General features: G+C 50.0%; 1 protein-coding gene across 9 annotated transcripts in view; it reads left to right on the forward strand.

Annotated features, from left to right (window-relative positions):
• FAT3 (FAT atypical cadherin 3) overlaps positions 1 to 25,919 on the forward strand; it is an 863,405-nt gene that overhangs the window by 194,124 nt on the left and 643,362 nt on the right. Inside the window, exon 1 of one of the 9 annotated variants that reach the window (XM_068266798.1) lies at positions 24,965 to 25,131. The exons of 7 other annotated variants lie outside the window; for them this stretch is intronic. The gene's annotated coding sequence lies outside the window, so the exon portion shown is untranslated. One more of the 9 variants, XM_068266800.1, reaches the window with a different exon arrangement.

The following is a 25,919-nucleotide window of genomic DNA, read 5'->3' on the forward strand; positions in this document are numbered from 1 at the left end:
GCCCTTGCAAGCTTACAGAGGGTAGTGGGATGGAAACAATAGGGAAGGAGACAAAGGGGGCTAGTGGATGAGGCAGTGAACCTTCGATGCTATCTAGAGCAACTTATAGGCTTGTCTGAACAGGTGTGTTTGTAGAGTACGTTTGACGGTTTCCAGGCTCGGAGCATGATGAACAGGCTGTGGGAGAGCGTTCCAAAGGAGAGGGACAGCCCGTGAGAAGTCCTGGATGCGAGAGTAAGAGGAGGTGACCAGGCTAGAGGACAAAACTGTCTTCTGGGAGGAAAGGAGGTTCCGAGCAGGGCGTTAACTGGAGATTAATGAGGAAATGTATGGAGGTGACAGCTTGTGTAGCTGTTGGAAATAAAACAAGAATGTCTAGCTCCTTTCCGCATTGTCCAAAACCAAAATAAAAGAAGTTCCTGGAGTGCAGCTTTAAGGCAATGACAAGGCTAACGATATGTATCTCTGCGGTTCCAAATACGTCAGCTATGCACTGTGTTACATGTCTTCACTTTCTCTACACTGCTTTATTCAAGAAGCCTTCAGAGTCTTGAGGAGGAATTTTTTGGCAGTTGCACCTAGCTCCACATAGCTCTCCAAAGTTCCACAGATGTCTCCATGCATGCCGATAGCAGTCGGCCCGCCGCACAAAGACATATGGCATGAGAATACTTCAGTGAAAGTGCCGGTCATTTCTACGGACAGATGTAAAAGCACTTTATCAGGAGAAAGCTTAAAGAACGCTAATACCCTTACCAGCTTTTCTAGGGTGGAATTAAAGGCACGCTAGAGGCTGAACATGCTTAACTGCTTCTGCGTAACTGTGAGGAAGCTCTGGGAATGTCTATTCTGAGTACAGCAGAGTTAGACCAGACATTCACTCACAATCCAACCATCCACGAATCTGCAGCAAGGATGAGTCATTGTAATATATACACTTAGGGCCTGTTGACACTACCCGCAGGTCGTTTCAGCGTGTTCAAAAGTGTTTTTGGCGTCAGTTCCCGCCATTTCGTCATTGCGTTTTGAGCCCCTGGGGGGGTCATGGAACCACAAACGCAGCCGTCGGTAGGAGTTACAGGCAGCGTCTTGGAAAACTCGATCGTCTGGGGCTTGAACGCAATTGCTGGCAGTCAATGGTAAACACACTGAGATGAAAGCTGCTGTTCATATCAATGTGGGACGAGGTGGATCCTCACGGTAAATCTTTTTCACAGCTGCCTGCACTTGCCGGATTTGATGCTGACATGAGGTTGAGTAAACAACTAAAGGCAACATACTTTTTGAAACTTTTTGAAACTAATAACTGGAGATAGTCAAAAGAATGCTGATAATTTAAGATTGCATAAAAACTGTATGTTGGCAAAATTAAAATCTACAGGAAGTTGATTTGATTGAACTGGCTCTGCTGCTGTTAGCCCCACCCCATATCCCCTTGCTTTACTTGACCTTGCTCCCAGCCCTTCCCCTCACTCCCAACACTGCAAGTGGAACCATTGTTGCAGTGCTTTGTCAGCGATCGGATTGTGCTGCAGAAAGCATTGTAGTGGGCCCCAGCCCTAAGGTTCTTACCCATGCCTGATGACGGCTTGCTCCAAGGTTGCCAGGCTGGGGACACTTCTGTCTACTAGCTGAGCAGGGGTGGAAGTAATGAGCTAGTGCAGATCACTCTAAGGCCCCGTTCACACTTGCGGTTGTCTGCCAAACGGACCGGATGACCTGACCGGATTCCGGATCGGAACCGTACGGTTCTGATCCGGATCCGGTCAGGTTGCATCAGGTGTTCATCAGGATGCGATCCGGATCCGTTTGGCAAAAGTTACGTAAAAAACAAAAAAAAGTCTGGGAGGTCAGCAGAAGGGGGACCTGTGGAATCAGGCCCTCCGCTGTTTAGCACTCACCTCCACCTCCAACATGCTGCCAACATCTCCAGCTCGTGCTGCTCCACTCCAAAATGCTTGCCCATGTGTCCCCGATCCAATATCGCCGCAACAATCCTCATAGGAAGTGGGGTAGAACATCCGGATTTTTAGCCAGTGTGTTGTGCGCTATCCGGTTCTCATTGATTTGTATTGGCCGGATGGTGCAGTCCGGCTCCGCCCCGGATACGGCTGCCGGAGGAGCCGGACCAAAAAATAGCGCATGTTGGAACGGACGCCGGAGTCCGGATCCGGTCCGGCTTCGGTCCGGACGAAACGGACGCATGTGAACGGTGGCATAGACTTACATTGCTATGCCGTGCGTCCGTTTCGTCCGTTCCGCATGCGGTGCGGCTCCGGCACGGCGATTCCGGATAGCCACCGCTAATGTGAACCGGGCCTTAAAGAAAAACTTGCCCGCTCTGCAACCCGACCAGTTTCGGCCTGCTGCCTTCATCAGGAGTGCTGGAGAGTGAACACAGTGTTGGGCAGTATATAAAATCAAACTTACTGATTGGTAATAACATTTATCCATCACTATTCACCACTCTGACTGCTTGTAGTGATTGGGAAACATTGGATGCCGTTCATTGGCTAGGTGCAGTCACCTGACTCCCAACCCAGAATCCTCAGTGAACCAGCCTTATCCTTCCAGGTAGCACATTTCGATGGGTAGATTATTTCCAAAAAACACAAGTCCATGCTACACCCTAAAAAAACAGGACCTCTGATCATGTCCTTCTGACAGACATGGGCTTTCGAGTCTAAAAGGACTCAAATTCGGAATTCAAATAAAGTCAGCTGTGACCACAGGCAGCAGGAAGTTAACGTACCCAGAAGTCTTCGGGGACGTATGCATTACAATACGTGTCATAGGCGTGATGAAAGCCGCGTTCCACGTCTCACTACCGTGCTTCCTCCTTCCGGCTTGAAAGAAGTAGTGTGATAGTGAGTCATGGAACGCGGCTTTCATTACACCCATGATGCGTAATGGAACGCAGACGTTCCTGAAGACTTCTGGGTAAGTTAACCCCCCATTGCCTGTGGTCACAGCTGAAGTCATTAGACTTCATTTGAATTCTGAATTCGAGTCCTTCTGGACTCGAAAGCCCATGCCTGCCTTCTGATATCCCTGATAGAGCAGAGTGGTCTGTACACGTTGATAGGCACCCAGTATAACAAGTTAGAACTCTTTACTGAAGAAAAACGTGCAGAGATAAAACATACACCACCATCAGGAAATGCAGCTTACTTAGAACAGAGAGGAACAAAGAGAGAATACAGGAAATCACAATACCATAGAGATCATCACCACATTCTACAGACAGTAACATCTTGTGGTTGTTTTATTTTACTGCAGTTTAATGTTGTTCAGCCTCTAACAACTCCAATATAAACTAGAAGGAAAAATCAACAATCATCCTTGAAATTTTGATCATAAATATAATAAATTAAAACTTGTGACTCAGATTCCTTAGAAGCGGTGCGGTTCCCATGGTATATGGTAGAGCACTCCATTTTTCATCCCTTCTAGGAACACACCCATAAACATTCCACGGCTGCCTCTGCGAGAGCCGTAATTCCACTTGTCTCTGGGCTTCTCTCTGACCCTCCTGTGCAGACAGCTGTTTTACTTATTAGCTTTCAACTTAAACAGTATCGGTGTCTCCATGCCAGAGCGCAGTCTGCCCCTTGTAAAATCCTGTCTGCTGGCTGCTCAGACTAGTGTGGGGATCTGTGTGCTTCCTTGCGTTCTGGCAACAGCCAGGCCCCGCTCAGACCAATGCGGGGAATCTGTGTGCTTCCTGCATTCTGGAAGCAGCCAGGCCCCGCTCAGACAAGTGCGGGGAATCTGCGTGCTTCCTGCGTTCTGGAAACAGCCAGGCCCCACTCAGACCAGTGCGGGTAATCTGTGTGATTCCCTGCGTTCTGGAAACAGCCAGGCCCCGCTCAGACTAGTGCGGGGAAACTGTGTGCTTCCTGCGTTCTGTAAACAGCCAGGCCCCGATCAGACAAGTGCGGGGAATCTGTGTGCTTCCCTGCGTTCTGGAAACAGCCAGGCCCCGCTCAGACAAGTATAGGGAATCTGTGTGCTTCCCTGCATTCTGGAAACAGCCAGGCCCCGATCAGACAAGTGCGGGGAATCTGTGTGCTTCCCTGCATTCTGGAAACAGCCAGGCCCCGCTAAGTCCAGTGCGGGGAATCTATGTGCTGTCCTGCGTTCTGGAAACAGCCAGTCCCCGCTCAGACCAGTGCGGGGAATCTGTGTGCTTCCTGCGTTCTGGAAACAGCCAGGCCCTGATCAGACAAGTGCAGGGAATCTGTGTGCTTCCCTGCGTTCTGGAAACAGCCAGGCCCCGCTCAGACCAGTGCGGGGAATCTGTGTGCTTCCTGCGTTCTGGAAACAGCCAGGCCCCGATCAGACAAGTGCGGGGAATTTCTGTGCTTCCCTGCGTTCTGGAAACAGCCAGGCCCTGCTCAGACCAGTGCGGGGAATCTGTGTGCTTCCCTGCGTTCTGGAAACAGCCAGGCACCGCTCAGACCAGTGCGGGGAATCTCTGTGCTTCCTGCTTTCTGGAAACAGCCAGGCCCCGATCAGACCAGTGCGGGGAATCTGTGTGCTTACTGCATTCTGGTAACAGCCAGGCTCCGCTCAGACCAGTGCAGGGAATCTGTGTGCTTCCCTGCGTTCTGGAAACAGCCAGGCCCCGCTCAGACCAGTGCAGGGAATCTGTGTGCTTCCCTGCATTCTGGAAACAGCCAGGCCCCGCTCAGACAAGTGAGGGGAATCTATGTGCTTCCCTGCGTTCTGGAAACAGCCAGGCCCCGATCAGACAAGTGCGGGGAATTTCTGTGCTTCCCTGCGTTCTGGAAACAGCCAGGCCCTGCTCAGACCAGTGCGGGGAATCTGTGTGCTTCCCTGCGTTCTGGAAACAGCCAGGCACCGCTCAGACCAGTGCGGGGAATCTGTGTGCTTCCCTGCGTTCTGGAAACAGCCAGGCCCCGCTCAGACAAGTGCGGGGAATCTGTGTGCTTCCCTGCGTTCTGGAAACAGCCAGGCCCCGCTCAGACCAGTGCGGGGAATCTGTGTGCTTCCTGCATTCTGGAAACAGCCAGGCCCTGCTAAGTCCAGTGCGGGGAATCTGTGTGCTTCCTGCATTCTGGAAACAGCCAGGCCCCGCTCAGACCAGTGCGGGGAATCTGTGTGCTTCCCTGCGTTCTGGAAACAGCCAGGCCCCGCTCAGACAAGTGTGGGAAATTTCTGTGCTTCCCTGCGTTCTGGAAACAGCCAGGCCCTGATCAGACAAGTGCGGGGAATCTGTGTGCTTCCCTGCGTTCTGGAAACAGCCAGGCCCCGCTCAGACAAGTGTGGGAAATTTCTGTGCTTCCCTGCGTTCTGGAAACAGCCAGGCCCCGCTCAGACAAGTGCGGGGAATCTGTGTGCTTCCCGGCGTTCTGGAAACAGCCAGGCCCCTCTCAGACTAGTGTGGGGAATCTGTGTGCTTCCTGCATTCTGGAAACAGCCAGGCCCCGCTCAGACCAGTGCGGGGAATTTGTGTGCTTCCCTGCGTTCTGGAAACAGCCAGGCCCTGATCAGACAAGTGTGGGGAATCTGTGTGCTTCCTGCGTTCTGGAAACAGCCAGGCTCCGCTCAGACAAGTATAGGGAATCTGTGTGCTTCCCTGCGTTCTGGAAACAGCCAGGCCCCGCTCAGACCAGTGCGGGGAATCTGTGTGCTTCCCTGCGTTCTGGAAACAGCCAGGCCCCGCTCAGACCAGTGCGGGGAATCTCTGTGCTTCCTGCTTTCTGGAAACAGCCAGGCCCCGATCAGACCAGTGCGGGGAATCTGTGTGCTTACTGCATTCTGGTAACAGCCAGGCTCCGCTCAGACCAGTGCAGGGAATCTGTGTGCTTCCCTGCGTTCTGGAAACAGCCAGGCCCCGCTCAGACCAGTGCAGGGAATCTGTGTGCTTCCCTGCATTCTGGAAACAGCCAGGCCCCGCTCAGACAAGTGAGGGGAATCTATGTGCTTCCCTGCGTTCTGGAAACAGCCAGGCTCCGCTCAGACCAGTGCGGGGAATTTGTGTGCTTCCTGCGTTCTGGAAACAGCCAGGCCCCGCTCAGACAAGTGTGGGGAATCTGTGTGCTTCCCTGCGTTCTGGAAACAGCCAGGCCCCGCTCAGACAAGTGAGGGGAATCTGTGTGCTTCCCTGTGTTCTGGAAGCAGCCAGGCCCCGCTAAGACAAGTGAGGGGAATCTATGTGCTTCCCTGCGTTCTGGAAACAGCCAGGCCCCGCTCAGACAAGACAGGGGAATCTGTGTGCTTCCCTGCGTTCTGGAAACAGCCAGGCCCCACTCAGACAAGTGAGGGGAATCTGTGTGCTTCCCTGCATTCTGGAAACAGCCAGGCCCCGCTCAGACCAGTGCGGGGAATCTGTGTGCTTCCCTGCGTTCTGGAAACAGCCAGGCCCCGCTCAGACAAGTGCATGGAATCTGTGTTCTTCCTGCGTTCTGGAAACAGACAGACTCCCCTTAGACAAGTGCAGGGAATCTGTGTGCTTCCCTGTGTTCTGGAAGCAGGCTGGCTCCGCTCAGACAAGTGTGGGGAATCTGTGTGCTTCCCTGCGTTCTGGAAACAGCCAGGCCCCGCTCAGACCAGTGCGGGGAATCTGTGTGCTTCCTTCGTTCTGGAAACAGCCAGGCCCCGCTCAGACCAGTGCGGGGAATCTGTGTGCTTCCCTGCGTTCTGGAAACAGCCAGGCCCCGCTCAGACCAGTGCGGGGAATCTGTGTGCTTCCCTGCGTTCTGGAAACAGCCAGGCCCTGCTCAGACTAGTGCGGTGAAACTGTGTGCTTCCTGCGTTCTGGAAACAGCCAGGCCCCGATCAGACAAGTGCGGGAATTTCTGTGCTTCCCTGCGTTCTGGAAACAGCCAGGCCCTGCTCAGACCAGTGCGGGGAATCTGTGTGCTTCCTGCGTTCTGGAAACAGCCAGGCCCCGCTCAGACCAGTGCGGGGAATCTGTGTGCTTCCCTGCGTTCTGGAAACAGCCAGGCCCTGCTCAGACTAGTGCGGGGAAACTGTGTGCTTCCCTGCGTTCTGGAAACAGCCAGGCCCTGCTCAGACTAGTGCGGGGAAACTGTGTGCTTCCTGCGTTCTGGAAACAGCCAGGCCCCGATCAGACAAGTGCGGGGAATTTCTGTGCTTCCCTGCGTTCTGGAAACAGCCAGGCCCTGCTCAGACCAGTGCGGGGAATTTCTGTGCTTCCCTGCGTTCTGGAAACAGCCAGGCCCCGCTCAGACCAGTGCGGGGAATCTGTGTGCTTCCTGCATTCTGGAAACAGCCAGGCCCCGCTCAGACAAATGCGGGGAATCTGCGTGCTTCCTGCGTTCTGGAAACAGCCAGGCCCTGCTCAGACCAGTGCGGGGAATTTCTGTGCTTCCCTGCGTTCTGGAAACAGCCAGGCCCTGCTCAGACCAGTGCGGGGAATTTCTGTGCTTCCCTGCGTTCTGGAAACAGCCAGGCCCTGCTCAGACAAGTGCGGGGAATTTCTGTGCTTCCCTGCGTTCTGGAAACAGCCAGGCCCCGCTCAGACCAGTGCGGGGAATCTGTGTGCTTCCTGCATTCTGGAAACAGCCAGGCCCCGCTCAGACAGGTGCGGGGAATCTGCGTGCTTCCTGCGTTCTGGAAACAGCCAGGCCCCGCTCAGACCAGTGCGGGGAATCTGTGTGCTTCCCTGCGTTCTGGAAACAGCCAGGCCCCGCTCAGACAAGTGAGGGGAATCTGTGTGCTTCCCTGCGTTCTGGAAACAGCCAGGCCCCGCTCAGACAAGTGCGGGGAATCTGTGTGCTTCCCTGCGTTCTGGAAACAGCCAGGCCCCGCTCAGACAAGTGAGGGGAATCTGTGTGCTTCCCTGCATTCTGGAAACAGCCAGGCCCCGCTCAGACCAGTGCGGGGAATCTGTGTGCTTCCCTGCGTTCTGGAAACAGCCAGGCCCCGCTCAGACAAGTGCATGGAATCTGTGTGCTTCCTGCGTTCTGGAAACAGACAGGCTCCCCTTAGACAAGTGCAGGGAATCTGTGTGCTTCCCTGTGTTCTGGAAGCAGCCAGGCTCCGCTCAGACAAGTGTGGGGAATCTGTGTGCTTCCCTGCGTTCTGGAAACAGCCAGGCCCTGCTCAGACCAGTGCGGGGAATTTCTGTGCTTCCCTGCGTTCTGGAAACAGCCAGGCCCTGCTCAGACCAGTGCGGGGAATTTCTGTGCTTCCCTGCGTTCTGGAAACAGCCAGGCCCTGCTCAGACAAGTGCGGGGAATTTCTGTGCTTCCCTGCGTTCTGGAAACAGCCAGGCCCCGCTCAGACCAGTGCGGGGAATCTGTGTGCTTCCTGCATTCTGGAAACAGCCAGGCCCCGCTCAGACAGGTGCGGGGAATCTGTGTGCTTCCCTGCGTTCTGGAAACAGCCAGGCCCCGTTTAGACAAGTGAGGGGAATCTGTGTGCTTCCCTGCGTTCTGGAAACAGCCAGGCCCCGCTCAGACAAGTGCGGGGAATCTGTGTGCTTCCTGCATTCTGGAAACAGCCAGGCCCCGCTCAGACAGGTGCGGGGAATCTGCGTGCTTCCTGCGTTCTGGAAACAGCCAGGCCCCGCTCAGACCAGTGCGGGGAATCTGTGTGCTTTCCTGCGTTCTGGAAACAGCCAGGCCCCGCTCAGACAAGTGAGGGGAATCTGTGTGCTTCCCTGCGTTCTGGAAACAGCCAGGCCCCGCTCAGACAAGTGCGGGGAATCTGTGTGCTTCCCTGCGTTCTGGAAACAGCCAGGCCCCGCTCAGACAAGTGAGGGGAATCTGTGTGCTTCCCTGCATTCTGGAAACAGCCAGGCCCCGCTCAGACCAGTGCGGGGAATCTGTGTGCTTCCCTGCGTTCTGGAAACAGCCAGGCCCCGCTCAGACAAGTGCATGGAATCTGTGTGCTTCCTGCGTTCTGGAAACAGACAGGCTCCCCTTAGACAAGTGCAGGGAATCTGTGTGCTTCCCTGTGTTCTGGAAGCAGCCAGGCTCCGCTCAGACAAGTGTGGGGAATCTGTGTGCTTCCCTGCGTTCTGGAAACAGCCAGGCCCTGCTCAGACCAGTGCGGGGAATTTCTGTGCTTCCCTGCGTTCTGGAAACAGCCAGGCCCTGCTCAGACCAGTGCGGGGAATTTCTGTGCTTCCCTGCGTTCTGGAAACAGCCAGGCCCTGCTCAGACAAGTGCGGGGAATTTCTGTGCTTCCCTGCGTTCTGGAAACAGCCAGGCCCCGCTCAGACCAGTGCGGGGAATCTGTGTGCTTCCTGCATTCTGGAAACAGCCAGGCCCCGCTCAGACCAGTGCGGGGAATCTGTGTGCTTCCCTGCGTTCTGGAAACAGCCAGGCCCCGCTCAGACAAGTGAGGGGAATCTGTGTGCTTCCCTGCGTTCTGGAAACAGCCAGGCCCCACTCAGACAAGTGCGGGGAATCTGTGTGCTTCCCTGCGTTCTGGAAACAGCCAGGCCCCGCTCAGACAAGTGAGGGGAATCTGTGTGCTTCCCTGCATTCTGGAAACAGCCAGGCCCCGCTCAGACCAGTGCGGGGAATCTGTGTGCTTCCCTGCGTTCTGGAAACAGCCAGGCCCCGCTCAGACAAGTGCATGGAATCTGTGTGCTTCCTGCGTTCTGGAAACAGACAGGCTCCCCTTAGACAAGTGCAGGGAATCTGTGTGCTTCCCTGTGTTCTGGAAGCAGCCAGGCTCCGCTCAGACAAGTGTGGGGAATCTGTGTGCTTCCCTGCGTTCTGGAAACAGCCAGGCCCCGCTCAGACCAGTGCGGGGAATCTGTGTGCTTCCTTCGTTCTGGAAACAGCCAGGCCCTGATCAGACAAGTGCGGGGAATCTGTGTGCTTCCCTGCGTTCTGAAAACAGCCAGGCCCCGCTTAGACCAGTGCGGGGAATCTGTGTGCTTCCTGCGTTCTGGAAACAGCCAGGCCCCGCTCAGACCAGTGCGGGGAATCTGTGTGCTTCCCTGCGTTCTGGAAACAGCCAGGCCCCGCTCAGTCTAGTGCGGTGAAACTGTGTGCTTCCTGCGTTCTGGAAACAGCCAGGCCCCGATCAGACAAGTGCGGGGAATTTCTGTGCTTCCCTGCGTTCTGGAAACAGCCAGGCCCTGCTCAGACCAGTGCGGGGAATCTGTGTGCTTCCCTGCGTTCTGGAAACAGCCAGGCACCGCTCAGACCAGTGCGGGGAATCTGTGTGCTTCCCTGCGTTCTGGAAACAGCCAGGCACCGCTCAGACCAGTGCGGGGAATCTGTGTGCTTCCCTGCGTTCTGGAAACAGCCAGGCCCCGCTCAGACAAGTGCGGGGAATCTGTGTGCTTCCCTGCGTTCTGGAAACAGCCAGGCCCCGCTCAGACAGGTGCGGGGAATCTGCGTGCTTCCTGCGTTCTGGAAACAGCCAGGCCCCGCTCAGACCAGTGCGGGGAATCTGTGTGCTTCCCTGCGTTCTGGAAACAGCCAGGCCCCGCTCAGACAAGTGAGGGGAATCTGTGTGCTTCCCTGCGTTCTGGAAACAGCCAGGCCCCGCTCAGACAAGTGCGGGGAATCTGTGTGCTTCCCTGCGTTCTGGAAACAGCCAGGCCCCGCTCAGACAAGTGAGGGGAATCTGTGTGCTTCCCTGCATTCTGGAAACAGCCAGGCCCCGCTCAGACCAGTGCGGGGAATCTGTGTGCTTCCCTGCGTTCTGGAAACAGCCAGGCCCCGCTCAGACCAGTGCGGGGAATCTGTGTGCTTCCTTCGTTCTGGAAACAGCCAGGCCCTGATCAGACAAGTGCGGGGAATCTGTGTGCTTCCCTGCGTTCTGAAAACAGCCAGGCCCCGCTTAGACCAGTGCGGGGAATCTGTGTGCTTCCTGCGTTCTGGAAACAGCCAGGCCCCGCTCAGACCAGTGCGGGGAATCTGTGTGCTTCCCTGCGTTCTGGAAACAGCCAGGCCCCGCTCAGTCTAGTGCGGTGAAACTGTGTGCTTCCTGCGTTCTGGAAACAGCCAGGCCCCGATCAGACAAGTGCGGGGAATTTCTGTGCTTCCCTGCGTTCTGGAAACAGCCAGGCACCGCTCAGACAAGTGCGGGGAATCTGTGTGCTTCCCTGCGTTCTGGAAACAGCCAGGCCCCGCTCAGACCAGTGCGGGGAATCTGTGTGCTTCCCTGCGTTCTGGAAACAGCCAGGCCCCGCTCAGACAAGTGCAGGAAATCTGTGTGCTTCCCTGCGTTCTGTAAACAGCCAGGCTCCGCTCAGACAAGTGCGGGGAATCTGTGTGCTTCCCTGCATTCTGGAAACAGCCAGGCCCCGCTCAGACCAGTGCGGGGAATCTGTGTGCTTCCCTGCGTTCTGGAAACAGCCAGGCCCCGCTCAGACAAGTGCAGGGAATCTGTGTGCTTCCCTGCGTTCTGTAAACAGCCAGGCTCCGCTCAGACAAGTGCGGGGAATCTGTGTGCTTCCCTGCGTTCTGGAAACAGCCAGGCCCCGCTCAGACAAGTGCGGGGAATCTGTGTGCTTCCCTGCGTTCTGGAAACAGCCAGGCCCCGATCAGACAAGTGCGGGGAATCTGTGTGCTTCCCTGCGTTCTGGAAACAGCCAGGCCCCGCTCAGACCAGTGCGGGGAATCTGTGTGCTTCCCTGTGTTCTGGAAACAGCCAGGCCCCGCTCAGACCAGTGCGGGGAATCTGTGTGCTTCCTGCATTCTGGAAACAGCCAGGCCCCTCTCAGACCAGTGCGGGGAATCTGTGTGCTTCCCTGCGTTCTGGAAACAGCCAGGCCCCGCTCAGACCAGTGCGGGGAATCTGTGTGCTTCCTGCGTTCTGGAAACAGCCAGGCCCTGATCAGACAAGTGCAGGGAATCTGTGTGCTTCCCTGCGTTCTGGAAACAGCCAGGCCCCGCTCAGACCAGTGCGGGGAATCTGTGTGCTTCCTGCGTTCTGGAAACAGCCAGGCCCTGATCAGACAAGTGCAGGGAATCTGTGTGCTTCCCTGCGTTCTGGAAACAGCCAGGCCCTGCTCAGACCAGTGCGGGGAATCTGTGTGCTTCCTGCGTTCTGGAAACAGCCAGGCCCTGATCAGACAAGTGCAGGGAATCTGTGTGCTTCTCTGCATTCTGGAAACAGCCAGGCCTTGCTCTCGCTCTCTATCTGAGCTCTGCTGCTGATTTATAAGGTGCCAAGCTAAATTTTGTAGATGTAATTAAATATGCAGCAATTTGGTCCAATTTCCTTTGCTCTTTATTCCATCTTCTTTCTAGGAAGCGGTGAAAACTGCCGAGCCGCCTCGTTAAGCTGAATGTTCTAACAGCATTATTCCGTGGTCTGTACAGGAAAGTCTCGGGACAGGAAAATGTCTCTATAGGTGCTGTTTCAGATGGTGTTACACTGCAGGGACAGCAAATCAAGGCAAAGGAATGGCAAAGATCGTTAGACCGTTCTGAATTGTTCTTCTGACTCTGACGAGTGCAGCGCCGGGCAAACTATGGCCCGTGGGCTTAAATACAGCCCGTGTGTGCGGTTACTCTCCTCCCCCTCTCCCTCCCTGCAGAGTTGGGAGCAGGCGGCAGGGAATTTGAAACTCACCTCGATCAGTATTTCCTGTGTCATGTCTCCATGGCAACAGGGCGTCACGTGACGTGACGTAACGGCGGGACGTATTAAACACTGGCAGCCAGCGTGAAATACGTTGGCACCTCCCAACATCAAGTCATGTGAAGCTCTGTTGCCATGGAGATGTGACATGGGAATCGATGAGGGAGGGGGGTTGGAATTTAAGGAATGCAGCCCGCGGTCTACAGCATTCCGCCCGGGCCGTTTAACTTTTTGCGCAGCCCTGATGTAGTGTGTGTACAGCTGCCCTAGGCCCTCCCCAATGTGTCGGTAACAGGTCTGGCCTGCTAGATAATCTCGTCAGAGCGTAGGTTGACACTATTGTTTTCCCTCCCGCTCCATAGTGCGCCACACGTCTTCCCTCCCTCCCCCTTCATAGTAACAGAATGTGTTGCTAGCCTGCAGGCATACAGAGCTCGAACCCGAACCACTGCTTAAAGGACAACTACAGTTTGAGAGAGATGAAAGTGGTCTGATTGGTCCATTTCCAAACTGCATACATTTGCATACCATTGGCATAAAATATTCACCTTATTGACCACTACTATTAAAGGACAATTGAAGTGAGAAGAATATGGAGGCTGCCATGTTACGTTTCTTTTAAACAATACCAGTTGCCTGGCAGCCCTGCTGATCTATTTGGCTGCAGTAGTAGTAGAAACAAGCATGCAGCTAATCTTGTCAGATCTGACAATATTGTCAGAAGCACCTGATCTGCTGCATGCTTGTTCAGGATCTATGGCTAAAGGATCAGCAGGATTGCCAGGCAACTGGTATTGTTTAAAAGGAAATACATATGGCAGCCTCCCTATAACTCTTGCATCAGTTGCTCTTTAAAGAGAACCCGAGGTGGGTTTCTGACATGAATATTAGGACACAGAGGCACATTCGGCAAACAATGCCGAGCCTCTGTGTCCTTATAGTGCGCCCCCAGCCCCCCCCCCCCCCCCCCCTCCTTGTGCTTTGCTATCCCTCAATATAAAAACTGCCATGCTAGGGACACACAGATTGTCGCTAGCTGACTGTTTACATTGTAGCTGTCAGTCACCGCTGCTCCTCCGCCTCCTGCATATCGCTGCTCACCGCCTGTGTCCCTTCCCTCCCAGTAAGCCGATTGGAGGGAGCTTATGGAGGCGGGAAGAGAAGGGACACAGGCGGGGAGCGGCCATATGCAGGAGGCGGGGGAGCGGCGGTAAATGACAGCTACAATGTAAACAGTCAACTAGCGACAATCTGCTCAAGGGGGCTGGTATATAAAAATCCACTTTTTTGTTCCAATTTAAGTGTACTTTAAGTAATCTTTTATTATTGGTCCGTCAAGAGTTAATAAAAAAATCACAAGTAAGAAATAAACTATTGAACGACGACATTTTAATGTAGCGGCATTATCAAATATGCATTAAAAGTAGACAGTGGATAAATAATTTACTTGCTCAACCCTGAGTGCATTAAGTGGATGTTTGGTGTTAATAGGATGAAGGCAGTTGGAAAATCAAATCGCAAGCTACAGATGTTTCTCAGGATCTTGTTGCTGAATGTGGCGGCGCTGGAAGCATGCGGGTCTATTGACTACAGCATAAAGGCTGCAGAAACACAGGATGCCAGCGGTACTATTCTACCTACACTATATCGATTGCCTGCTAGGTAGCGATATTTGTGTATTTAGCTTCCCTTCCCTCCATCCCCACCACCATTTATTATACTTGTAGGGCAAGCTAACATTGTCCTGAATAAAGGGCAAGTTAAAGGATAACTCCACTGATGATAAATCAGGATTGTCAGCCATAATTCCATTTACCCACTGCTCTGTTTATTATGCAGTCTACATCCTGCCCTGCATTGCAAGCATTCTAATCTCACTAATATCATAAATGTGAAAGTTTTGGATGTTTATTACTCAATCACGCAACAATGGCTGAACGGATTTGAATGAAATTTGGCACACACATAGTACATTACCTGGAATAACATATAGGCTACTTTTTATTCTCATAACCAAAAAGTGGGCAGAGACAAATACAAATTTCACTGGGAAAATGTAAACTGCAGCTATTCTTACACTGTTAATGGCAGGGTTCTCAAACTTTGCACAGTGTCACTGGGTGACTGGGATTAATATTCATTAAAGTGGGTGGAGCCTTTAAAGGCCAATCAAAATTCACAGACTGATTTTCAAGGGGAATATGTAATTGCTGCCATTCTTGCACTGTTAATGGCACAAACCTCAAACCTGGTACAGTTGGTTATTGGGTGATTGGGGTTCAAATTCAGAAAAGGGGTTGGAGCCACAAACAGCCAATCAGATTTGTTTCATTTTAGTTCAAATTATTGATGCCAAAGACCGCAAAGCTCACAAACTTGGTCATTGAGTAATTTTGTGTTAGGGTTTGAAAAAGTGGGCGGAGCCAACACCAGCCAAATGCATACCCGGGCAACGCCGGGCCATCAGCTAGTATAATCATAAATGTTTCTGTTGCGATAAATGTTATCTCAGTCAGTCTGGCTCGATTCTTGTGTATAAAACCAATAAAAGGGAACAATATGCAAATTAGGCTTGCTTTAAACCATGACAACGATATTTTGTGTGTGTCATTGGTTCACTGCTTACCCAGGAACGTGCACAATCAGGAAGTTCCATTTTAGGCATCCCAACCTCTCTACGTTCATCCTATTATTTATATGATGTGCCTATCTGTAGCGATGGTCAATGGGATGCAAATAATTTTGAGTTATAGCAATCAGAAACAGTTGCGCTCAGTTCGTACAAACAGGGCACCTGTAGCTTTAAGGACCTCTTTTACCAACAACATCTCAAAATGTAAACAAAAGACTGTTACAGACAAATCACAACACCCTTAGTGACTTCTGCATACATCCAATGCCACTGTGAGGGGTAGGGTAGTGGACCGCCACCTGTTATATCGGGTTTCCTCCCCTTGCTCAACCGCCATCAGCTCTGTGGGCACACAGGTGGATGGCCAGTTTCACAGCCTGTAGTGTTCTCATATAAACGTCACCCTGAGTAACCGCAGAGAAAAGAGCTACCATGTGTAAAGCCATTTAGTTTAATAGATGAGTCTAAAAGTATTGCTCGTACATAAAACAGCAGTAAAAACACATTGTACATAGTCATGGACGAAACATGTTGGCACCCCAGAATTTTTTTTTTCAGAAAATCAAGTACTGGAACAAAACAGCAAAAGGAGGAAAAAAGCAAATTGTACATAATGTCACAAAAAACTCCAAAAGTGGGCTGGACAAAATTATTGGCACCCTTAACTTAATATTTGGTTGCATACGCTTTGGAAAAAAACGACTGAAATCTGTCGCTTCCTATAACCATCAATAATACCTCTCCCCCCAAAATTTTGGACCACTCTTCCTTTGCAAACTGCTCCAAGTCTCTCTTATTGGAAGAGTGCCTTTTGCCAACAGCAGTTTTAATTTTTAATTTCACAAGTGTTTAATGGGATTTAGATCTGGACTCATTGCAGGCCACTTCAGAACTCTCCAGCGCTTTGTTGCCATCCATTTCTGGGTGCTTTTGACGAATGTTTGGTGTCATCGCCCTGGAGGAAGACCCAAGATCTCGGACGCAAACCCAGCTTTGTGACACTGGGCCCTACAGTGTGACCCAAAATCCTTTGGCAATCCTCAGATTTGATGCCTTGCACACATTCAAGGCACCCAGTGCCAGAAGCAGCAAAACAACCCCAAAACATTGAACCTCCACCATATTTCACTGTAAGTACTGCGTTCTTTTCTTTGTAGGCCTTATTCCGTTTTCGGTAAACAGTAGAAGGTTGTGCTTTACCAAAAAGCTCTATCTTGGTCTCATCTGTCCACAAGCTGTTTTCCTAGTAGGATTTTGTCTTGCTCAAGTACATCTTGGCAAGCTTTAGTCCTGCTTTTTTATGTCTCTGTGTCAGCAGTAGCGTCCGCCTGGGTCTCCTGCCATAACGTTTTATTTTGTTTAAATGTCAATGGATAGTTCACGTGAAAGATGAAAGCCCGGGCTTTTTTTCTTTGATGGGTGGAGCTTAGCTAAAAATGCAGCTAAAAATGATGCTATGGTAAGAAAAACAAAGTTCTGATGCTGTGGAACTGTTAAAGAAACACCAAGCCTTTTCAGTTCTGCTGAGTAGATTTTTAGTCCGGAGCTTCACTTTAAGTCTAAAATAGAGGAGGGTGGCACGTAATACGGGTAAATGGTCAGGCTACGTGACCCTTCAATCATATACTAGGTAATGTGGTAATATGGGGGTACCCAAAGTATCCATGCTACTTGCAGACCTATGTGGTCAAACACTCTACTCTTGTGTCAGGTGCCTTTTAAGTACTTCCTCTTCCCCCTTTGCACCCCCACCGCTAAAAAAGAACCCCCACCTCACCAATCTTTTCAGTGGCTTCTGCAAATAAAGGGTTCAAGGCTAGTATGCTCCATTTGTCTCGTTTTCTAACAGATCCTTCATTGGGAGAATAAAATAACATGTTTAATGTGCCCCCGTCAGCATATCTTCAATGCTTTTCATTTGCTCAATTGCCATAAACCATTGTGAGGAACTTTTTTTTCCAGAGGATGTTAAGAAGATTTAGTTAGCCTCTGTCTGAAGGGCTCGACAATAAACAGTAAATCAGCTGCTGCTCTTTTCTTCCCTTGGAGGACTCTCCCTGGTTTTGTGCCGCCTGGGCACAGGCAGAGATTGTTGCAAGGAATCCGTCACACGCAGGCATTTGTAATCATTTGAATCCGCACTATGAGGCAGGTCCGGCAGTGGAAATTTACCCTCCAGGAATAGAGGATTGCCCCGCTGTTTAATGACATTAGGGTTGACTTACTAAAGCTGGAGAACACCGGAGAACAAACGTGATCCAATGCACCTGGAATGGAATTTTGTAATCCTTGTCTGCTCTTATTTATAGTATTGCTGGAATGCAGGTTATTCTTAAAGCACACCTGAACAGAGGGTGGAGGCTGGGGGGAGTCGACTCTTACTTACCTGGGGCATCTTCCAGCTTCCCCAGTCTTTGAGGTCCCTTGGCGTCGTCCAGGTTTCCTCTGTTGAGCTGCTGCACGAGACCATCTGCACCAATTAGCAAAAGGAGCAGCAGGCAGCTGTGATTGGCCGGTCTGGCTCCAGCACCCCCACCTGATTGGTTGTGTGCTAAAGCTTCCCCTCTGACTGGCCATGGTGATTGAATGAGGAGGGTAGTGTGTGTGCCAGGAAGGCAGGCGGGAGAGCAGAGAGGAGGCAGGAGCCAGCAGAACCGGGGCAAGGTCCTCCAGCACCCCAGGCTGAGACACCGAAGTGCGCCCCTTCCATCCCTCCCACTCCAGCCGTCACACACCGATTGCTATTAGAATAAGAGGTGCCCCAGAGCCCCCAAAACCTTCATCTATAGTTATCTGGCTTGCAGTCACTGTTATGTATGCTCTTTTCTTATTTATCTCTGCTTGTTAGCTGAGTGAGTTGTTTACGCCTCCTACACTGCACCCTGAGACTGGAGCCTCTCTCGCCTCAGCCAGGTGGCTCAAACTGTTCGTCCAAACACCCCTGCCTGAATCACTTGATTCAGATGGCTTCATGGTAGGCCAGTCCCTGAGTATGCTTCACCATAACTGTTAACATGTACATTATATGGGTTCCGTACTGCATGTATCGAGTTTTGACATCAGACCCATCGTGTGACGCTGCTAAATTAGTATTTCAAATTGGTTGGCTATCATACGACATGGACATAGTAAAACTGGCCAATAGTGATGGTCATGTCTAGGAGAACTCATGGAGAAGCATGTGAGTTGTTTGATCAGCTGATACATTTGCGAAGCTCTGATTTGCTGTGATCACCTCCTGCATTAGCACATGATCATGACTAGCAAATCAGAGACTTGCATATCTATTATTATTATTATTATTAAGTATTATTATTTAGTTATATAGTGCCAACAACTTCCACAGTGCTGTACATAGTAAATAGTCTTGTAACGTAACTGTTCCTCAGAGGAGCTCACAATCTAATCCCTACCATAGTCATACATCCATCATAGTCTAGGGCCAATTTTAAAGGGAAGCCAATTAACTTATCTATATGTTTTTGGGATGCGGGAGGAAAACAACGTGCCTGGAGGAAGCACACATGGACACGGAGAGAACATACAAACTCCATGCACATAGTTTCCTGGCTGGGGTTTAAACCAGGGACCCATCGGTTTCAAGGCAAAAGTGCTATCCATGTGCTGCCGTGTCACCTGACCAAACTGATCACATGCTTCTCCATAAATTGTCCTAGATGTGACCATCACTAAAGGCCAGACTTTGACCAGTAAAAAATTGAATGTGTGTGCCTAGCTTCAAAGTAAATCTGAAGTGAACATAAAAGCAAAAAACAGAACCTAACCTAAAGAGGGGGAAGGCTCTGGATCCAATAGAGCCTTCCTGTTCTCCTCACAGTCCCCACGTTCCAGCACTAGATCTCCGGTTCAAAACCCCCGCCGCAGGAGGCTTCAAAGTGTTCAGAAGCCTGAGTGCGCCAAAGACGGGCGGCTCCATACTGTGCGAGTGTGCGAGACAGCGTGCTTGTGCATGCGCAGTACAGAGCGGCCCGCCTTCAGGGGCACTCGGGCTCCCTAAGACTTCCACAGCCTCGGGCAGCGGCGGAGAGCAGTCTCCAACCCATGGACCCAGAGCCTTCCCTATCCTAAAGCCCCATCTACACGATACAATTCTTTGTGCGAATCGCAATGGCAAATCGAATTGAATCAAATCCCGATCGGACATGTCGGATTTAATCGGATCGTAAATAGAATCGTAACCGAATCGCATAAAGAGTCATATCGTGTAGATTAGGCTTTAGGTGAGCATCTGATTTTTGTTTTTATTTTCGCTTCAGACTCCCTTTACTTGTTTACCAGTAGAAATGAGGGAGGGCTTCAAATGGTCTGCCCTCATAGGAAGAGACTAGTTGGTGCCCCAATTACCGTATTTTTCGGACTATAGAACGCTCTTGACCATAAGGCACACCTAGGCACGGTCGGACTGGGCCACAGTAGTACAGTTTTTTCCCTCGGTGGGCCCCCCCTCCAGGTCTCTGGTGGCACCCCCCCCCCCCCCCCCTCCTTGTCTGACAGATTGCTGCAATTGCTGCCTGCAGCACAAAAATTCTCTTCTCAGTGCTATAATCACTCATGCTGAGAGCAGTGGCGTAGCTAAGGAGCTGTAGACCTCGATGCAAATTTTACAATGGTGCCCCCCAAGCACTCTATACATAACAATTGATACGACGCACCAAAACCTGCCAATGGCAACTACAGTGTCAGAGGTGCAAGAAGGGGATGGGAAATAGCTTCTTAATGATTACCACTATTCAAAGTATCTATAGAAGTGATTATTATGAGCAAAGAACCAATAGAGAGGTAATACTGTAGTTGAGGGAGGGCCCTTCGGGGGCCCCTTTGGCCCAAGGACCCCGATGCGGTCGCAACCTCTGCAAAGTAGGACATTACTTTATATTGAAGGAGGGGACTCTGTGCAAAGTTTTGCTGGGCAGCAGTGTCTCTGAATTACAATGCTGCTAAGATCATGTACATTTGGCCCTGTCCATAATACATCATGACCACGCCCACCTTCCGGTGCATGGTCACGCCCTTTTTTCACCGCAATCATGGGATGTGTGGGCCCCCAGGTTGAAATTTCTTTGCTGGGCCCCCATTGTCCCAGTCCGACCCTGCACCTAGGTTTAGAGGACAAAAACCAGAGGAAAAAAATATATGCTAAACCTGGTGCATCTATGGTGAAGCGGCATCTTGTGGATTATGCCCCCTTTGTACCTCATACCTCCTTGTACCTCTTGTGTCTCCTCGTATACTCCTCTGTCCCCCTTGTGTCCTCCTGTGTCCCCCTTGTGTCCTTCTCCATGCCCCTTTGTGCCCCCCTGTGTCCTCCTCTGCATGGGCATAGTACAGGGAATCCCCAACATTGTGGCGGGTTGGAGGTCCGTATTGGCTGGTGTTCACAAGTCGGGAACTCCCTGCATTTGGACTATAAGACGCAGTGACTTTTTTCCCCTAATTTGGGGGGGGGGGGGGGGAGATAAAGTGAGTCTTATAGTCCAAAAAATACAGTATTATATCCAGTAAAATTACACTCAGTAGGAAATAAGATAACAGAAGGCAGCCAGCCAGAACATTTTAATATATTTATTGAAAATATGACAGATCTGCGGTGCGCAAAACATTGTGCTCGGCTAATTAACGCAAATTTAATATCGTATGCATGAAAAAAAAAAGTCATAACTAGGGTTGTATTGGTGGGTGATATGTGTGGCGGTCTGGCTCGATTGAACATGTGCGCCTGCCCAGCATGCGGTCAGCAGGTCAGCCGACAGTCCTGTTTCCCTACAGTACAGCCAGAAATGTAACAGATGCTGTGATATTTGATTGGCAAGCCGGGACGCTGCCCCCAAGGTCAGGACTGCGGTGACAGGCAGGCCGAGGTCAATAATAACAGTTCTGTTTCACATCAGCTCTGTTTCCACCCAGCCTACATATCAGGAACAGGTTTCCCCCCCTCATCAAGGCTTTTCTTGATGTCTCTGATTATTATTCATAAGTTCAGATTTACTACAAGGATATTTTTCTGTGTGTTTTTTTTAGGTAGAGGCATTATGGTAATTTACTATGTACTTGATTCTCCCTGCCAAACATGAATAACAAATATCCTAATTAGGAGCGGAGTCCCAGTTAATTATAAGATCAGTCTTCTGGCCCAGAGTAATACAAGTATAATGATCAATTATCTACACAATGTAGGACTGACTGATACTCGCCTCTCTTTATAAAAAAGGAAAAAAGAAATATTTGGCTGAGTTAATTTCGGATAACTGTAAACTGTCTGTTAAAGAACAAAAATATAGAAGGAAGGGGCTTTTAGGAACGGCTTTTGTTTTTCTTGCTGGTTAATATGTATGAGATGAGAAAACTAACGGTTTGTGTCTCTGCCGGTCAAATAACCCAACTCCATTTCGGTGAATAAAACAAACAAAAGAAAAGGGTGAATTGTAATAGGGACTATTTATAAAGGCTTGGCTGTTGCCACTTATTCCTCAATTGTAAAAATAAGGTAGCCCAATAAAGAGACACTGAAGCGAAAAAAAAAAATGTATGTGTAGTACAGCTAAGAAATAAAACATTAGGAGCAGAGACATAAGTCTAATATTGTTTCCAGTACAGAAACTCCAGTCGTTATCCGTGCAAAAGAGCCATTGAGCTCCAGGACTTTTAAAGTCGCAGAGAGCTCTGTCTTCTGAAGCTGGTTATCTCAACTGTCAGTCACTGTATTTTCTTTTTCTCTGCAGATGACAGTTTAAAAGTTCACCAGCCAGCTCTGTAAAAACATTTAAGGTGCGTACACACATGCGACTATAGTCGTTTGTAACGATCGTTCCCCGATCTTTACCAACGACGATCGTTACAAAATCGAACCAACGACTATTAAGGTAAACGACGAACGAGGCAAATCTCTACAAAACAAAGTTCTGTCTTGGCGGATTTTTACCACCGACGATCGTTAGCAAAAGTGGTACATCGTTGGAAACGATCGTTCGTACCAGGCTGGACATGCGCATTTCTCTTTTTCTCCAAGGAACTTTACAATTTTATGCGCAGGCACATTAAGTGCTTTTACGTGGTGTAACGTTCGTTCTAACGATGTGATCGTTACACACTTTTTACAACTAACTTTACTTCGGTCGTTCTTTCGTCAATTAAAAGATCGTTCGTCGTTGACAACGAACGATCGTTGTCGCATGTGTGTACGTAGCATAAGAATGCTGAGTAATGTGTAAACTGCAAATATTAGAGAATGATACAATGTTATGAAAATAACTATATAACTGAAAATAAAAATATGCTACTAATGTTCTAGTAATTTCCCGTACTACACATACAATTCATTAGATCAACAAATTAGATTAATTAAAGAGGAACGGTAGTGAAATAACAGAATGAATAAAATTGCTTATTGTTTACAATATTCATTTATAGTCAGTGTTTGCCCATTGTAAAATCTTTCCTCTCCCTGATTTTTATTCTGAAATTTGTCACTGGGGGTGACATTTTTAGTTCTGCCAGGTGATCAGTATGTAAGTATGTAAAGTACCGGTAATTATTAAGTCAGTGTTTGCCCATTATAAAATCTTTCTGCACCCTGATTTACATTCTGAAATGTATTACAGGAGGCAAAATCTTTAGTCCTGCCAGGTGCAGCTCTGCAGAATGTTTAACCCCCTTGGCAGTAAGCAGTTTCTGAGACTGCGTCCACCAGGAGGTTTTTTGCCCACAAATTTTTTTTAAACGCTTTATCTATTCGCTAGGTAAGCGTATGTACAAGGTTGCTCCGGTCCCCCCCCCCCCCCCCCATGCCCGCCGATCGCCGCCGGCTATACGTACCTTGCCACGATCCCACGAAGAGCGCAGTTTACCGATCTGCTTCCGGCGTTGTTATGGCGACGATCGGAGATGACGTCAGCCGCAATCCCGATCGCCGTCATCGCGAGGCCTAGAGTTGATTGGGTGGCTGCGCCCTGGCGTGGGAACGCTGGGGGGTACGTATCCCGGAAGTAATTGCGGGCGATCACGGGGGACCGGAGCAACTTTGTGCATACGCTTAGCTAGCGCACCGTTAGCTAAAGCGTATTGCACCATTTTTTTTTTTAAGTCCTGGGGCCATGTGATCCTCCGCGGCGGCTACCCCGTGTGTATCACTGGGTTACCGCTAAGGAGGTTAATTACTGACTGAGAGTCCTGAAGTCAGTGAAAATAATGCCCGGAGCCTCAGAATGCTCTGGGAGGAGAATTTTACATAGCTAAACAGCCTAGGCTTAGCATCAAAGGAAGGGCGGGGCTACATACCAACATACAGCAATTTATAGATATAGGAAATTCTGTTACTGAGAGCAGGGAAATTACCGTAAAAGTGGCTATCCTGAATAATCGATTGGTGATGTAACCCTTTAAATGCTGTTTTACTAAAAAAAAAAACATTGTGTTAGTATATTATATGCTGTAAATAATCTTTTAGAGCAAATAAGAAATTCTGGGTTATATTCCGCTTTAACGAGATTTAGAGACGAGTCATGCTGCAGTTTTTTTACTTACGCGGGGCTCCCTCCAGCCCCATAAGCATGGATTTGTCCCTTGCTGTCCTCCGACAGTCCTCACGGAATCCTCTGTTCAGCCGCAATCAACCCCTGGTACGCAACTCAGTCTGGCTCAGTCTGACTGAGGGACGTCAGATGGGGCCTTTTGTGCTTGCGCACGTGCAGAAAACCTCCTGCTGATGTCACTGAGCCGCTTACTGGAGTTTAAAGGGAACCGGAGACAAAGCACCCTTATGTATTTTACTATATATATCAGTGGGAACATTAGAGAAAACACCTATCCTGCTCTCGATGTTTCATTCTGCACTGCACAGCCTGCTTGTTATCAGCCCTGATAAAATCCCAGACTGAGCATTCAGTCTGGCTTTGCTCAGGAATATTTATAGCTCAGTCTGTGTTCTCTCATGTCTTTTCAAGTCCAAGCCTGCCCCCTGCTGGCTTTGCTCAGGAATCATTATAGCTGAGTCATTATAGCAAAGTCAGACTGAATGCTCAGTCGGGGATTTTATCAGGTCTGATAAGAAACAAGCTGTGCAGTGCAGAATGAAACAGAGAGCAGGGTAGGTGTTTTCTCGAATGTTCCCACTGATATATATGGTAAAATACATGAGGGTGCTTTGTCTCTGGCTCACTTTAAGGCTTAAAGGAGGAGCTTAAGAGGACGGTGAGGGACACAGCAATGCTTATGGGGCTGGAGGAAGCCCCGGGTAAGTAAAAAAACAGCAAAATGGCTCTTCTGAGTCTCTTTAAAGAGTCATTAGATTTGTTCCCACAGGGCGATGGGGAGAGGTGGCAGCGGAGGTTCACTGGCTTGCATAGTGCTGTGCTGCACTCGATTTTTGCTGAAATGTAATCAAAATTGAATGGTCAAATTGTTAATACTGATCGAATGACAAGCCAGGTCTCTGTGAAAAGCAATCAGACTAAGATTATTGGATTGTTGCAGAAATTCCGAAAAAACCTGGTGATAAGATATACAATTTAGTGCAGGGAATAATATCGCAATAAAATCTCATTGCTGCAGACCAATATCAATCACTCGTTAGCTAATCGTTAGCGAATCGTGGAAACGAGGTCTTCGAAAACCAGTAAAGGTTCCTAGTCTGTGGCTGTTTCGGGTTTGTATCAGGCGGACGTGTAGTAGGACTACAACAGTGCCTTGAGGCTCTTTGACATTCTGAAAATGGATATAGGCTCCTGGCGTTACCATGGCAACTCTGTAATGGTGTTAAGTCAAGAACAATTGCATCATGGCTCCCTTTAATTCATGGATGATTGTACAAGTGCTCGTGGCTGCCATAGCTTTGTAGTAGGCTATAGTCATGTGATAACACAACGGTAATCACATGGTTTACGTTCCCATGGCAACCGGAGGAGGTTTACTCACTCTTACAATTACCTTTCCCCCCAGTGAGTATAACATTAATGCCGACATCACACTGTATGGCATACAAGTAGCCTTTACACAGTCATGACTGGAAAGGAGGGGGGAAGAACAGGTATTCCTTTCAAATGGTTTACATTATTTTGGTATCCTATATAATAAAAAGCTAACTGTCCCTGCATCATCCTCCTGTCCGTGTGTCCGTGGTTTTTGGCTACTGCGCATGTGTAGCCAAGAGGAGGAGGATAGGGACAGGGTGGCGGGCGGCCGTTGGTGCGCAGCGTGGGAAGTGGGGCCGCGTGCCTGGCTTCTGCGAAAAGAGCCTAGCGTCTGTTTTTAAGCGCGCCGTAGGCCTAGTACTATATAATAATCTCTAAGTGTCCCTGTGTTTGCGCTACTGCGCATGTACAGCACGGACTGCCGTTGGGACAGGAGGACGGGGCCAGGGAACCGGGCGGACTGGTGCGCATGTGTAGGGCGGTGCATGCGCGGCGGACGGTGCGCGCATGCACACTGACTGGAGGCGGTGGTGGCGGCATGAAGAGACCTAGAGCCCATTTTTAAATGGGGTTAGGTCAACTAGTGGAAATATAGTATGGTAACTGTGAATAAACAATATTCCCGACTAACGGACCTACAGAACAAGGCAGAGGTCATGCTTGTTAGGAACGGCATGCATTTAGCGATTTTCCATAAACGGTAACCAGCACATTTCATGTATTTCAATGGCATTGCATTTTTGTGCAAACTTGTGCGCATCTTCGCATTAATGCTAGGAAATGTTTTACATTTTTATGGTATCTTTACATATAGA

The sequence above is a fragment of the Hyperolius riggenbachi genome, chromosome 2 (assembly GCF_040937935.1).
Source record: "Hyperolius riggenbachi isolate aHypRig1 chromosome 2, aHypRig1.pri, whole genome shotgun sequence".
Lineage (NCBI taxonomy): Eukaryota > Metazoa > Chordata > Amphibia > Anura > Hyperoliidae > Hyperolius > Hyperolius riggenbachi.